The sequence below is a fragment of the Triturus cristatus genome, chromosome 5_1 (assembly GCF_964204655.1).
Source record: "Triturus cristatus chromosome 5_1, aTriCri1.1, whole genome shotgun sequence".
Classification (NCBI taxonomy): domain Eukaryota; kingdom Metazoa; phylum Chordata; class Amphibia; order Caudata; family Salamandridae; genus Triturus; species Triturus cristatus.
In genome coordinates this window covers 176,483,267-176,500,041 of record NC_140587.1, presented here as the reverse complement: position 1 = coordinate 176,500,041, position 16,775 = coordinate 176,483,267, and the positions used below count along the sequence as shown (strand labels likewise).

The window sequence follows — 16,775 nt, the reverse complement described above, 5'->3', positions numbered from 1 at the left end:
AATGTCAATGGTTTAAGAGTTAGAGGAAGACAGCGCCTGATTCTCCAGTACTTAAAAAATAGTTCAGCAAGGATCCTTATGATCCAGGAGACCCATCTCTTACAATCAGAATGTAAAGCATTATTTGGTAAACAAAGATGGGTTGATAAGATTATAGCCTCGGACCAGCAATGCTTCTCGAAGGGGGTTGCTGTTATACTTAAAGCGAATTCAGGAGTCAAGCTCCTTAAGTCCCAGGTAGACGATAGAGGACGCTGGGTTATCGTGGAAATTAAATGTCAGGAGTCTAAATACACTCTAGCTAGTTAATATGGTCCTAATGAGGACCACATCACGCCTCTGAACAATCTTTGTCTTGCCTTGGCCGATTATGAGGCTCCTCTGATATTGGGAGGAGACTTCAATGTGCTTTTAAATAACAAGCTAGATAGGTCCTCCCCTCGAACACATGTAGCAGTTCCACGTGTTAAAGCCCATCTTTTGACTATACTAAAAAAATGTAACCTCTCTTATGTATGGCGGAAAAAAATGGGTGAGTCTAGGGAGTACTCCTTTTATAGTAAGAAGAATTCTCATTATTCCAGAATTGATTATATATTCGTGGAGCACTCAGAACTCGATAAAGTAAGTTTAATTGAATATTTGCCCATACACCTTTCTGATCATGGTGCCATAGCTCTCAATCTGGAACTCCCTCTAGAGTTCCCCATGAGGAGATGGACTTTAAATAGGAGATTCATTCTGCAATCCTCAACTCCAGGTCTTCTGAGGTTTGAAACCGCTAGCTTCTTTCAAGACAACTTGGGGTCGGCCCCTTTGTATATTGTGTGGGATACCTTTAAGGCCTGGCTGAGAGGGACACTAAGAGGGGCAGTTGTGGATTGGGCTAGAGCCGAGAGGAAAGAGCTGGCTGACTTAGAACTACAGCTAGCAGGGGCAGAAGCAGATTTAAAGGCTAGGTGTCCTCCCGTAACAGAGAATGATAACTTAACAGAGAGAGTGGAAGACCTGCAGCTGAAGTTCAGACGTAAGTCTGAAGAGATTTTACTTCAAAAATGGGAGGCAAGTAAAATGAGGGATTTTGAGCAAGTGGAGAACTGTGGCAAGCTTCTCGCCATGAAGAGTATAGTCGATAGATCTTATAACTACATGAGTAAGCTTAAAGTTGGTACACATATCACAGAGGATAAAGGGAATATAGAACAGGCTTTTGCGCAATTCTTCCAGGAGCTATATCGAGAAGATCTTCAGGTTGCGGAGGAACACATTGACAGTTGGCTCAAAGAGGAACAGCTTCCAAAAATAATCGAGGATAGTCAAAAAATTCTTACAATAGAAATAACAGGGTGTGAGATATGAACTGTTTTAGACAGAGCTAAGAAAGGGAAAGCGGCAGGCCCCGATGCGATCCCGATTGAGGTTTATGCCTTATTGAGGGAGGAGGTCATCCCGGTCTGGCTGAAACTGTATAATGAGATCTTAGATGGTACCTGCCCTTTACCTGACTCCTGGAGTGATGCAGTTATTACACTGATTCTGAAGCCCGGTAAGGATCCGACCCAGTGCCAGTCATATCGGCCAATTTCATTATTAAATGCCGACTATAAGATCTTTTCAGGGATTTTGAATAACCGGCTTTGTAAGATCATAGGGCCAATAATTCATGAAGATCATAAGGGGTTTCTTCCGGGTAGGCCGATGTCGGAACTGTTGCACACTTTAATTGGGGCGGTTGATCTGGCATCGTCACAGGGTCTCCCTCTCTCAATTATTACTGTCGACACCACCAAAGCCTTCGACCGTGTGAATTGGCATTTCCTGGATAGGACCTTGAAGGTCTTTGGCTTCGGTGACGGTTTTGGGAAGTTCTTAAAAAAATATATAAATCCCCCTCGGGCTTGGGTTCTGGTCAATGGTAGCCTTTCTCCTGTTGTTAAAATAGGGCGTGGCACTAGGCAGGGCTGCCCATTGTCCCCCATTCTTTTCGATTTATATATCGAGCCTTTAGCCCAGAGTTTAAGACAGAATAAGAAGATTGCTCCTTTTGCAGTAAATGGGTTTGTGAGGAAACTAGCGCTATATGCGAAAGACTTAATTTTATTATCCTCAAATGTTAACATTACTCTTCCGGAGCTTCTTGTTGAAGCCCAGATCTTTGGGAAATTCTCCGACTATGAAATTAATCATTACAAAACTGAGATTATGGCATGGAACATCGCTGATCAGGAGAGGATTTTCGCCAGGGAGCTCAGATATCTTGGAGTTATAATAACTCAGGATCTCAGAGAAATCCCAAAAACTAATTTAGACAGAGTTTCAAAAGAGGTTGATGTTCTATTAAAAAAATGGCAGAATATTCCGCTCTCCCATTACGGACGGGTTAATTTGATTAAAATGTGCGTGCTCCCGAAATATACTGATCTGTTTAATAAGATCCCCCTAAAATTTGCAAAAGTTGACCTGCTTAAAATTCAGGGCAAGATATCCTCCTTTATTTGGGCAGGTAAATGAACTAGGCTGTCCTGGAAAAAATTAAGGCGCAAATTAACGCGTGGGGGTATGGGCTTACCAGACCTCCAGCTGTATTGTTGGGCCTACCAATTAAAAAACGGTTGGATGTTACTGCTTACTCCAGATGACTCGCTGATTGGCAGCATGTTTAAAGCTATGTTAGTTGGCGTAGAGGACCTAGGATTCATGTATAAGTTCGGCTCCTCCAATTTTTTTAAAAATGTCCATCTAAAGACGTTGGGTATGGCGGCCAAGCTATGGTCGGACTGTTGAGACTGCTTGGGACTTTCCTATTATAGCGATTGGGCCCCAGTGTGGTGTTCCCCTGGAACACCGAGTTTCTTTTGGACGCTCTAGCTCAGCCCTTAAAAGAGGCCGGAGTCTCACACTCGAATGACATCGTAGTGGGTAATAAATGTAATTCTTGGGACTTTTGGAGCCACACTACGAGTGGAACTCTGTCTAGGTTTAAGTTCTATCAGATCTCATCCTGGTGTAAGAGTCAACGCTGGTCCCTTTTGGAAGGTAATCCCATGGAAATGAACTACAAGATTTGGCCCTGAGGAAGAAAGAAGTGGCTCATTGGTATAACCATCTCCTGGCTGCAGTAGACAGAAAGATGGAAAAGCCATACCGGGTCTGGGAGAACTACTTGCCGAGTGAAGAACTGAAAGATTTCTGGCAAGTATCTCTAGACATTCTTTACCCACTGATTAAATCTGCCGCACTCAGGAGAAACCACTTTTTCACACTCCACAGGATATACTGGTCCCCTCTTAAAATATCCAGAATAAAGGGCGGTGGAGAAACTAGCTGTCTGAGATGTGGTTTCCAGAATGCAGATTATATCCACGTATTCACCTCTTGTCCCAAAATTCAAGAATTTTGGAGAAGCGTGGGTAAGACTATCTCCAGGGTCCTGGGTACTGTTGTGGAGGTAAGCCCATCTCTTATTCTATTTGGTATTGTATCCATGCCGGGGGGAGGGAGGGCGGTAGGCCCGATGGGGTTGCAACACAAATTGGTGTTTTATCTGATCCTGCTGGACAGGAGAGAGATTTGTAAATTGTGGCGTCAGGTGGTACCCCCTACTTGGAATGCCTGGTGGAATTCTGTAAGATATTTTAGAGCCTTAGACCAGAGGGTAAATGCATATAGAGAAAAGCCAGATACTGGGTTATTTTGGAACTTGTTGGATGATTCATTTTTTTCTTTTTGATTAGATTACATCAGATCAAGGTATAGGATAAGTTCCAATGATTAAAACCTCTGAGTCAGCTCAGGTTGTGCACAACGGGCGGTCCCCGTAAGAACTCAAGCTGAGATTGGAACCACCAAGTTATATGCACCAGAGGTGGATCAGGTCGAGAGATTGCTATAGCTATGGAGGTCATATGAGGAAAAAAAATAAAAACAAAGCCATATTGCAGCTACAGTTTAAGCATGATATAATAGTACGTACAGGTCAGAAAAATTAACTGGCAGAGGCTAACAAAGCTGTCATGTATTTGCAACAATTCTAATTGCCAAGATGGTGAAAATCATGTGTACAACCATATGATATTGACATTGGCCCAGATAGCCCGGGTGTTCCCTTATTTGTCCCTGTGCCCATAGGGGTATGTGACTGTGATGGTGGAGCATCACTGGCACTCTGCGTGGACAGTAAATAAGCATGGAATGGCTGCCATACACCCAGGGGCCGAGCAGCCGGTTACTGTAGTGACGCATAAATGTCGCTGTTTGACCACCCCACCCCCTTCCAATCCCACGTTGCTGTCGAAGCTGATCTTGCTGCCCCATGGCTACTCCAGACTGCACTATTTATTGCGCCAAAGCCTCCGCGTGGTGAAGTAGACACGGTGGAATGTCTGCACTGGGCCACTTCTGGCTGGCCTATCTACACTATGCTCCTTCCATGCCGCTAGCTTGTAACCCGGCGTTTCCTCTAGTCCAAACGTCCGGCATGGTTAAACGCGCTACATCATTAGTTCTCACCACTATTGCTGACCTCTATCCTGCCGATACTTTCTTCGCCCTTCCCGAAGATGCTGGGCCGCTAGATCTGCTCCTCTACTACCAAATCCGAGCTACCTGTAGAGAACGCCACCCCACGTTTCCGAACCCTCCACCGAAGCTTGCTGCCCTCGAGTTGGTATACTCTTCTAGCTCCTCCAGGAACTTAGTGCTCTTTCGCTTGCTGCTTCCCACGCTAGCACTGAAAGAGCCCACACAGCGTTGAGTGAGGACCTCGGCAGGGATCTCCCCCAAGACGTTTGGCTGTATTGCTGCAATCAGATAAAGCGCTTATCGCCTAACTATCGCTTGCGGTTAATCCATTTTAAATATATGCACAGATTATATTGTACCCCCGCGTCACTGCATAGAATAGGGCTCCTCGCTAGCGATAGGTGTGTGCGCTGTTCTGCTCCCGCTGCCGACTTCTCTCATCTGGCTTGGCTGTGCCCAAAGGTCTCCACCTACTGGCAGGCTGTACGTGCGGCCATTAGTGATAGCACCTCTGTGAGAATGGACCCTGACCTGTTGGTGTGTCTCCTTGGCTATGTCAAGCATCTACCAAACGCCAGTCGCAAGCTGATCGCCATGCTCCTAGCCTTTGCCAAACGCAGGGTGTCACTTCACTGGGGGCGCAGACTGGCGCCTACAGTGGCTGGATGGCTAAACAACGCTACCCATTGCCTGACATTATTGGGTGAATTTTGGTACCTGATGCCCGCTGCTAGTCGTCCCCCCGACATCTGGATCCCCCTCATTTCCTACTTACAGAGCTTAACCGCCGGAGTCAGTCCCTAACCTGGTTCCCCCAGCACTGTTATACAGGCCTCCCCTGCTCGAACTACTTACGACCCCCTTCCCCCTGCCACTGACCCTCTATCATCTGAGTAACATGCTCACACCACTGTTTAGATCTTTGTGCCTGAAATGTGCCTTTTTCGATTTTTTTCTTTCTCATGCATGTTTTCTTCCTAAGGTTCTCAGGGGAAGTAATGATGTAATCCATGTGCCGATGCCATTGAGTCATTGTATATTGTGCCGCGCAATTATCTGCCTGTTTGTATTGTTTCTTCAAAACCAATAAATACAAGATTTTTTTTTTTTAAATGACGCTGTTCGTGTTGCAATATGCCATACTGCGTAGCCATGTCTTCAATGCAGGCACACGTTTGCTGCCCCAATTAAGGGCTACTTCACGTTCGGCAATGAGTAGCACAGTGGCTACGAATCGCCGCCTAGATTTGGGGAGGTCATTTATATACCCCATAAGCACCAGCATTGGTGTGGGTGCAAGCTCCATCTCTAGCATACGGGAAATTTTCCCTAAGATTACCCTTCAGTATCCTGCTATTTTATCACATGTCCATGTGATGTGCGCAAAGTCTGCTTATGGTGCTGTATCTAGGGCAATGGTGTGAGCAGGATGGGTCAATGCCATGTAAAGTGTTTGGCGACATGTATGCCCTCAAGAGAAACTTAAAATGCAGCAGCTTGTGCTGGTGGTTGGGGGAGGCTCGGCGAATTTGCGTGCAGCAGCGACTCCACTGTGAGTAAGAGATAGGATGGCCCAAGAGTCGCTCCCATGCCGCCCGTACCCCAGCGTCCCTGCTAGGTAGCATCGACACAGCAGCCTATATAGTCTGGACATGAGGTGAATCCCACTTGTGTCTTTTGATGATACATGTCAACAGGGGGAAATCGGGTTGTTCAATTGGATAACTAAAACAGTTGGCCCTCAAAGCCCTCTGTAACCTCTGCAGCACAATATAATCCATAACTGTGGCCTCACGAAAACGTGGATCTTCTGTAGACAAGAAAATATGGTTATTGGGGAATAGGTCTCCAAATGTTACCAAATGAAATTTTGCCAAAGTCCGTTTCACCAGCGTCTCCTGAGGGATAGGGATACAGCCATTGCTCGCCAGTGGCAGCTCGGCAGAACCAGTTATTTTAAGTAATCTATGCCAAGCCCAGCTTGTAGTGGAGAGTGACTGTATATCTTGTGGGTCCCGGTGAAACCCAACAGGTAATAGTGTATTAAGGGACACCGGGACCCAGATCAGCCTCGGCCTGAAATATGGAATCCTGGCATCAGCGTGATACCAGTGTCAGGCAAAGCTCGCCTGGGCCACTAAGTAATATATACCGAAATTTGGCACCCCAAACCCTCCTCTCTCGTATGGTAACATTAGGATGTCCCAACTAACTCGTGGTTGTTTACCGGCCCATACCAGCCGAATCAAGTGTGTCTGAAGTGTGGAGAAAAAACTATTGTACAGTGGAATGGGAATACTTTGGAATAAATACAACAGCTGCGGGAAGACCACCATTTTAATTATGGCGATACTCCCCGCCATAGACAGGGGCAATGCCAGCCAACGCTCAATGTTGCGTTCCAGCCTCTCTAATACAGGGCCATAGTTAAGCTGCAGGATGTGAGCCGCATCCCTATGTGTATGTATAACAAGGTAATTAACGGAATCCTCGCACCATATCAGAACAAGTTCAGTCGGTATCCACGGCCTGTTTCTCTAAGATGAGGATGATGAAAAAATTCATCAATTTCCTCCCTAGTCAAACTAGGAAAACTATTGTGCAGGCTCTAATCACTTCCCATCTGGATTACGCCAATGGACTGTACCTTGGTCTCTCCTTGGGCCTCCAGCGTCGCCTCCAGACAGTCCAGAATGCTGCTGTCCGCCTGGTCTGTGGTCTCCCCCTTCGTGAACTTATCACTCCCCATCGACATAGGCTGCACTGGCTCCCGGCTCATAAAAAGGCGGAATTTAAGGCACTTACCCTAGCTCATCGGGCCATCAAGGGAAAGGGTTCTGCATACTTATCCTCCTGCCTTCGTCCATATAGCAATACCAGACTTCTCTGCTCGAGCTCTAAACACCTCCTATCTACCCCCAGAGTTAAAAAAGCTCGTTCTGGGGGAAAAACATTCCAAGTCTGTGCTTCCTTCCACTGGAACAAGCTACCCTTGTCCATTCGGACCATCCAGGAGGAACTCCCCTTCCGGAGAGCTCTAAAAACCTTCCTCTTCTGTTGATACCAACTGAGTCAAACACAGCTCCAGCTCTCACATAAGCGCCGGGACACCCCGTTGGGGTATCTGTGCGCTATACAAGATTCCCTAAATAAAAATAATTATCAGTGGATAACCCACAACATCGCCGCATGGCGCATTGGTTAATGGGAAGACCTCTGACTTTTCCCAGTTAATACAGTGGCCCGATAATGTGCCGTATCTGGTTATTTCACGGAGGAGCGGAGCAAGGTTATCGTCCGGGTGCCTCACATATAGTATAATGTCGTCTGCATACAAACTGAGGAGAAGTGGACCAGTAATGAACTGCAGGCCCCGCTGGCTATGCCCATCCTGCAGGCGTCTCACTAGGGGGTCCAGTGCAATGACAAATAATAAAGGTGAAAGCGGGCCCCTCTGCCTCGTTTCCTTGCGAGAGGTGGATTGCTGGGGTTAAGGTGCCATTGAGGCTAATACGCGCCATAAGGGGTGTTTATAGTAGCTTAATGACGGCCATTAACTGCTCCGGCACCCCAAGGCGACCCAGTGCGGCGTACAGGAAGGGCCACTCAAGGGAGTCAAATGCCTGTCCTGCAAGTAGAACGGCCGCCGCCGGGACTGAGGGTGATATTCTGTGTAGTGTGGCGAAAAACATCTGGAGATTGAGGAAAGTTGACTTATGGGTAATAAATCCCTACTGAGCGGCTGAAAGCATTTGATCTATAATCAGCATGAGCTGTGTTGCTAATATTTTAGCTAGAATCTTATTGTCAAAATTTAAAAGTGAGAGCGGCCTATACGAACCGCATTTCAGAGGGTCCTTTCCAAGCTTAGGAAGGAGTATTATTACCGCTTCCCTAAGAGTGGGCGGGAGCACTCGCAACTCCACCACTTCCTAATACACATCTATAAGGTAAGGAGCAAGGATCCCTTTGAACTTCTTATAGAAGCATCCCGTGAACCCATCAAGCCCTGGGGCCATGAAGCCATCCAGTGCATCAATGCCTTCGATTACCTCGTCTTCAGTAAAGAGTTCGGCCAGAAATTCCTGGTATGCTTTTTCTAACCACATCAGAGATATCTTGTCCAAAAAATCCTTATACATCATTGGATCCCTCCGACACCCTTGATGTATATAAGTTGATATAGTAGGTGAGGACCTCCTCAACGACGCCCATGTTTCCGGTTATCCACGTGCCATCCTACCCGTGTAGTTCGGCTATATATGTCAGCTTGCGATTTTGTTGCATCAATCTAGCAAGGGTTCTACCTGGCCGCTCCCCCTCCCCATAACGCCTTGCCACTGCATATTTGCCCAAGTAATGTGCCTCCTGCTCCGCTGCCTCACGAAAATCTGCCATAAGGGATGCACGGCGTTGTAAACTGGGGGGTTGTAAATTGGGGGCGTTGCACATATCAAGTTCCGTCAGCTGCGCTTCTAGTTGTTAGCGTGCGGCGGAGTTCCCTAAGTACTCCAGCACTGTTCGAGATACACACTCCCCTAGTGTATGCCTTAAACGCCTCCCATAAGGTGGCCTTCAAGCTTACAGAGGCGATGTTGAGTGTAAAGTACTCCAATATCGCTTTGCGGAGCTTAGTCTCAAATACTGTGTCCCTTAAGGACATGTCAGGGAATCTCCACGGCCTTTCAACACCACCTTCCTGCGGAATTCGCAGCTGCATGAAGACAGGGGAGTGCTATGACTATGTGCTGGGAAAATGCCTAATGGCGCTAACCCATATAGGGCCGCCCCTGTGGTGAGGAGCCAGTAGTCCAACCGGGTCCAAGTGTTGTGGAGCACTGAGTAGTGCGTGTACCCATCTTGCCTAGGGCAGTGGTATCTCCATGCATCCACCAACTCATATGCCTCACTAATGTCGGCCAGCTTAGCGAGTCTGTGGTGGGGGCAGTGCTGTCCCTCGCTGGGTCGAGGAGTATATTGAGGTCCCCTCCCAGGCATATCTGGTCTCCCCCCATGTGTTCAATTTGTGCATGAATGGATTTTTAAAAATCAGGATCATCAACATTTGGTGCATAGACAATTACCAGCAATACCGAGTGTTCTAATAAACATCCCTTGACGATTAGGAAACGCCCATCTACATCTCTATACACCGCCACCTCCCAAAAGGGTACCCGTCTAGGAATCAATATTGCAATCCCTCTAGCATAGGAGCTATAGCCTGCAAAATATGTATGTGCCCCCCAATTGGTGCTGATTTTGGCCTGGGCCGTAGGCGCCAGATGCGTCTCCTGCAAGAAGGCAACGTCCACCTGGTGCCGTTGTAGATAATTGGTTACTGGTTTGCGTTTCCATGCGTTATTGAGGCCCCTTAAATTCCAAGACATCATTACAATATTCGCCTCTGATTGTACCGTGTTAACCATAATCTAAAACATAAGTAGATGTACTGCCTGTAGCTGTATACCTATTGCTGCACTGTAATAGAAAAATACAAAGGAACCAAATTGCAAAAACATGCTTGAAAGTCCCGTAAACCCCCTCCCACCTCCCATCTTCGGGGGAAAAACCCATCCCTTAACTACGAATGTCTGGTATATAAGAAAAAAACAACATTCTACCACACTGTGTCAAACATAGTAAGTGCATCTGCACGGGGGTAGCAATGCCACGCTGTTACCCCAAGTCTGATGGCGCAAATGCGCCCAATTGAATGTGATATAGTCCACCTCGTCCAGCGGCCACCGCAACATTAGCTTGAAGTGAGAGAACCAAAAAAATACTGCAGCGGGTGTTAACATATGCGCTAGGGCACAAGACTGCCACTTTTCCTAAAGAGGCATGGTCATTTTAACTGGCTGTAAAGAGGTCCGCTCTTGCACCCGAGTCAGGAATATTCTGAGAGTGTTGCGGATAGGGAATTCCCCGATGTCGCCCCGGTCTGGTGTATGCCTGACAGAATTCCTGAGCATCGTGTGGAGAGTCAAACACACGGAAACGGCCATCCGCGGTACAGCATCGCATAGCGCAGACCAAGTTTGCGCAAGCTTTCTTTTACCTCTGTATACTTATGCCTGGCTTCCTGCACCATTGCAGTGAAGTCCGGGTACAAGGATATAGATGACCCCTGCCACGTTAGGGTGTCCTTTTCTCTAGCCAATTACAATGCAGTGTCCTGGTCCTTGAAATTTAGAGGGCGAGCTATGATTGGTCTCGGGGGGGGGCAGCCTGGGTTAGGGTGCGGTCCAAAGGCACGGTGTGCTAGTTCTAAAACTAATGTAGATGTGAAAGCCTCCCACCCAAAAAAGGTTGACTTGTACAGTTGCCTTTATTAGTGGTCAATGGAAACCACGCCAAGGATGCCAGGTCTAACAGGCATGAACGAGGGAAAGCGGCGAATAAAAGCGGACTTATTTAAACACACGCTGGAAAAACCCTGTCCAGTGTCCACATGCATTGTTACGACACACAAATGTTAAGACTGTTAGCCACTTTTGCTTTTCCTTCAAGTTTAGAAGCACTAAAATAACCCTACCAGTATTGACGAAAAATAGAAACTAAAAGTAGGAAAACTTAGATATTATGTAATTAACATTAAATGTACATGCAATTTGTTCAGTTAACTTCTATCACTTAGTCAAAATGCATTAAAGACAATGGAAAAACTCTATTTGGTGGCTGTGTAGAATCTGAATTGTTTTATGGTGGTTGTAGAATTGGCATGCACCTTTGCTTATACTGTTCTGCATTATAGTTGAATTAAGGAGGTTTTAAAATATTAAATCATGACTTGCCATTTAATTTAATGAAATGTACCTTTATCATGAATTCTTTAATAATATCACTAACTCTCACGGACTACAAACCGGTTTATTGAATACCCCTCCCACCCCCCCCCACCCCCTCCTCCCTCCAAACACACTCCTAAGGAGACTAATGAAATAATTCACGTCTCTCATCCATATATATAGTCTGTTTTCTTTTGTCCTAATTTTTAAAACCACATTAAGAAACCACCAGAGCAAGCTTAAAATACATGACCAGATATATTCCATAAGAAAATAGAAGTGAAAGCAATGAAGAGGATGAATATATGCCTTAAAGCGCCAAGAATACAATGTGGACCATAAGCCAGATAGCCGCACCACTTCAGTATCCCAGAAAGATGTGCCTTGTCCTTCACCCTCTGTTCACCTATTCTTCTGCCTGACAGGATCTCTAAAGACAGGACCCTGCTTATTTCAAGAATTTTCTTTGTTTTACTCCTTTGGGAGCAGAATTTTGCTTGTGCCTAGTGAACCTATTTAGAGAATGATATTCCTTTGGTGTTTATAATGTATTTAAACCTTTTTCTCTGTCGTTGTTCAGTGTCCTTTTCTATATGGCAGTTTTCAGATGTATCATTAACAGTTAAATACAGTACCAAAAGGACAAGCATGTTAGGTTGGTAGCCTGTTAGCTCTTTTCGGAGGCATTTGTCTCGGAGCCTTTCAGGGGTCTTCCAAGACGGCCATGGTCTTCAGACATCAGGTTCAATTCAGTTTCAACCCATCTGGAAGCCATTGAAGTGATGCTTTCTATTACTAGACAGTAACATTATCTATAAATGCCACTGCAGAACCTCCGGTTAAGATCTTGCATAACAAGGAGGATGATGAGGCGAAGGGCGATGGATATAAGGAGGTCATAATGCCCCAGCTTACAGCCTGGGAATGTTGTGTGTGAAATACATGATGACCAAGAGGAAGATCCTGGCTAGTACCAAGGTCGATCCAGAGAGTTGACAACACCCCTACTTCCAGGAGAAGGGTGGCCAGCACTGAATTTAACACAGACCAAATATTTGGAAATTTATGATTCTTATTACAACGTAAGACTTTGGTACGAAGTGCCACTGATGTTAAAGATACAGGCAGACCTCAGCTATGACTTACAAGCTATGGTCAACAAAAACCTAATCTGGCACAGCAACGTGGTCCACCAGTGCAGCAGATGGTCTTCGTACTGACACAGTACGCACCACTACTGCCTGTCACACCCCCTCAACAATTCAAGACTGGCACTATGTAGGGCAATGAACTTGAAGATGAGTCAAAGAAGAAGATGAAGAAACACTCAAGGGCGCTACAGGAAGCCAATAGGTGGACTACATAGCTCCGATGGCAGATGTGAAAACACTCCCGCATCTGGTTCTACAACAAAGATTCTGCAGTGTTGCGTTCTCCTACCAGAGGGCCCCTAAGAGATACAACTTGCCCGTCACAGCCAATGAGCCAAGCTGCTTTCTTTACAGCTTAGTGAATCATTTGGGAAACTGGTGAAGGTGATAACTATTGTGGTTCTTATATAAGGAAAAAAAGATTACATTTACTCCCTTTACCCTTCCTGGTATTGTTTCTACAACTTGATAAATTATAAAAGGCTCAATACAACACCCATGCACATACCTCTTCTGCTATAATCAAAGCAACCATAAACATAGTGAATATTAGCTGGGGTTGGTTGAGGAGCACCACCTCTATCAAAAAGTGCAGAATAGGTTGTTTGATTGTTGGGATGGCATTTTTTGAATGACATCTTCAAGAAGGCAGCGACGTATCAGAGCGGATATGACAGTAAGATTCACAACATACAAAATACTATTCATCACATTTAGAAAGTTACTCCTGCTGCTCTGATCTTTGAGGAAAATCAGTGACATCCATGTTTTTACCATCTAGGTGGTTTTCTTGCCCTAGCTTAACTCCAGAGTCATTATTTGAGCAGCTCCCAAGATCATTACAAAGGTCCTTCAAAATTTCACAGAATTAACTGGATGTTTGGATGTCATTCTTTCTAATTCCTTTTTTCTGCAGCGAGTAGTTCAACTGCATTCAATAGACAATGTATGAAGTTTTATGTGGCAAGAACAAAAGACCCACAAGGGCACATACCAGATATGTATTTACTTTTGCTCAACCAGCAAGGACAGTCCCATCTTCTGTCATTGATCGCAGAAGCATGGAATAACAGGGCAGATAGTATGGGATCGCAAAGTGGATTGCAGGGGCCATCACTTTCAGTCACTCTAAAACCACTCAGTTACGGGTAGCATTGAAGTTAATAAAAGGCATGCCTACAACACCGTTCCTTTATGCAGAGCTTACTCTTTTGGACATTGGCATATCGGGCACATGAAAAAGCAGAGGAGCCTTTATGAGACATTACTGTTTGGAAGCAGAATTTGGGAAGAGTCAGCAATTAAGAATGTTTTATTTTGCTACTTATTTCAGTATGGTGACCCACTTTCTCACCTGTGCTGAATATTATGGTTAAATTGGTAAAGACTTGACTTAATAACAGACTCACATGTCCACTGCTCTAATTAATTTCATATTTTCCAATGCTAATTCACCACTAATCCTTTTTGGGTTCTGGAATAGTGTGCTACTTGCCGAAAAGCGCTTCGACGCTTCGTCAGGGGTAGTAAGAGATGTATAAATGCAATTACAATTTGTTGTTACCGTATTGTTTGCTATTTGAATTCATGTATGTCCATGTATACAATATACAATGCTAGAGAAGAAATAGGTTACCACGAACTACGGCTCTCAAGCATTGGTATCTTTTGTTGAAATACTTGCAACACTGGAGAACTGTGGTGGTTGTAAGTAACTTGTTTCTTCCCTGAGTGGAAAGGGTTCTGTTGCTTTTTATTACCTGTTTCTAGATAATAGAAGATGTTTGCAAATGTGTAAGTAAAATATAGGGTTTCTTCTTCTTCTCATGCCCTCGCCTCTCACTTTTCCAGGACACTTTCCTTCTTAGGCATGAGTATATGCCTGGCACTGATGTTCATCTCCTCTTGGTACTATGCCATTGTTGCCATGGTGATCGCCGGCATGATCTACAAGTACATTGAATATCAGGGGTGAGTGAAACGATTCCTATGTGCATACTCCAGGGGGTGAGCATCACTTCCCTCTGTGTCATATCTAGTTATGCTTTGGCAGGTGCAGAGCATTTTCAAGGATAAAGTGGTGTTTTTGAATTCAGCACTGTGTATGTACATGAGTGTTGGGATCAGTAAGGTAGGCATTGTGCTCATTTTAGAGGGCCAGGGAAGTCAACATTTGTCATCGAGATTGTACATCATCAAAATTTAGAGGCTAGTCTTGTTTCAGTATTTTCTACATCTGCTATATTCAAAATGTTTTGGTTAAAGACAAAAACTGATGTACTTAACAACACTTTGAGCATTTGTTGCTGTGAGACCATATTAAATTTGATAGAATTTTTTTGAAGGGAATATATTGAAATGGCTATTGACTATTTCCTTGTGTACCATGGAAAATAGTTTATTATTATACCCAAACAGCAAGCTATGCTATAAAAAGTGAAGTCCGTGTTGCTGTATTGACCTACTAAAGGTGTGGCTAATATGCACCCGCCTTTGAATATTTTCAAGCCGAGGAAAAGGATGCACAAAAGTTTTAAGATTCTAAGTTGCGGCACATGAATCATCATGGTTTGTTATTCAGGGTAATCCCAAGACTTACCTGGGCACAGAACATAGTGCACTTTGTTGACTGTTTTAGAAGTTTACATGGGTAACTTCTCTCAGCTAACTTGGCATAGATGAGGTTCTCTAAAGCAGCTCTCTTTCTTCTTGCAGCTTTTTTTATAGCCTAAGCAATTGTCCCTTTAGCAATCTTCATGTTGTATGTTCAGATTTAGAAGATTGATCAATTGGTTATCAGACTTTGCAGTGAATGATAAATGTGGGATTCCTTGGTTAAACCAGTCATGGAACATGACTAATCTGCCCTAGGTTCCTTTCATATAAAAAATATTATCAATGTTCCTCTTACATATGTTAATTTAAAATGTTACAAATCAGATAAGTCACTCTCTTCAAAGTCGGGCACATTTGGTCAGATTCAGTTAAAAAGAAGCTTCCGTCGCATGACTTTTTATTATTGCTACCATAGTATTCCATGTTGAGGAAATGTGCCTCACAGTTCATTCTGATTACATCCTGATTCAATAAGTTTGTTTCCTCAAGACAAAAACATTTCATTTGTTCGTTCAATAAAACGCTAAACACAAACACAAAAAAGTCAGTTTAAATATCTCATGATTTGCATTATGAAAATCATTGAATTATTGCATCCCGTTTTTGTAGATCATGTTTTTCTGGTACTTTATACCTCAAATAGTTATAATTTTCTCCATAATATTCTATTTCAAAATGTTGGTATAGTCTTACTCGTATTACTGAATATTCTCTTTTCACTGTGGACGTGCTGCACCACCGCCTATTGATTAGAAATATGTTTGGCCAGGTTCACAGAAAGCGGAGCCATTGCAAGGCCCTGCCACCCCTCAATCCCTATGTAGATGTTTCATGGTAACAACATCCCTTCAGTGGGACTGAAGTAAAGACAGGGAAAGGGTGAGAAAGAAATAGGGGTGCATTGTCACCTTCGAGTGATTCATCTCAGTTGCAATGCAGTAATGTGGTGTTCTCTGCAGCAGGGAGGCAGCAGAGTCACTTGACCAGTTGTAATGAGTGAGCCACAACCGATCATAAAATACCATTGGGAGCAGAGCTGCACTGTGAAAGCCATAATGATGTTTACTGGTCACACCTGCAGGTGTTGCCAGTATGAGCCCCTAACATGCCACTATAGCAACCAGGATCCACAGATGCCACAACGACATACAGCACCAGACCTGAGGAGTGGAAATAGTGGATAGGATACCCAAAAATATGCATAAACAACAATGTTAGGAAGTAAAGAAGAACTGTAACCATGGGGGAAGAGAAAAGGGAGAAAACAAACGTAGCAAACATCCAGGTGCGAACTAATATGAAGCGTAGAGCCACTGCAACCGACAAAATGTTGCCTGGCATCTGCTTCATGTTGAGTTGGCTTTAAATGACCAACTCTGTCCTGGAAATGCTACAGTACAGAGGAAGTGAGTGAACAACTGCCAATAACTATTGTGTACTTTTGCCTTCAGTCTCCTCTGCGCCATTATCCAAAGTTTCCAAGCACTTCCGGAAGCCAGACAATATTTATGATTTGTATGAACTCTACAATAAAATAATGCTCCCTGTAAATTCACAGTGAAGGGTTAGATTTAGATGCTGAACTGCAACCTGTTCACTCAAAAGTTACTCTAATTTGCGTATGAATAAGTAGCATTGAAAATGTCATTCATGCCAGTATTGGAGCAAGCACCTCAAATTGATTTCTAATTAAAAACTA

At 44.4% G+C, this 16,775-nt stretch overlaps 1 pseudogene across 1 annotated transcript in view; it reads left to right on the top strand.

Moving 5' to 3' along the window:
- The window catches only part of LOC146830586 (solute carrier family 12 member 6-like), a 1,160,668-nt pseudogene that overhangs the window by 745,767 nt on the left and 398,126 nt on the right, over positions 1-16,775 (top strand). The window contains exon 15 of the transcript XR_014961448.1: positions 14,312-14,431. The product of XR_014961448.1 is annotated as a solute carrier family 12 member 6-like (transcript). The remainder of the gene's footprint in view (positions 1-14,311; positions 14,432-16,775) is intronic.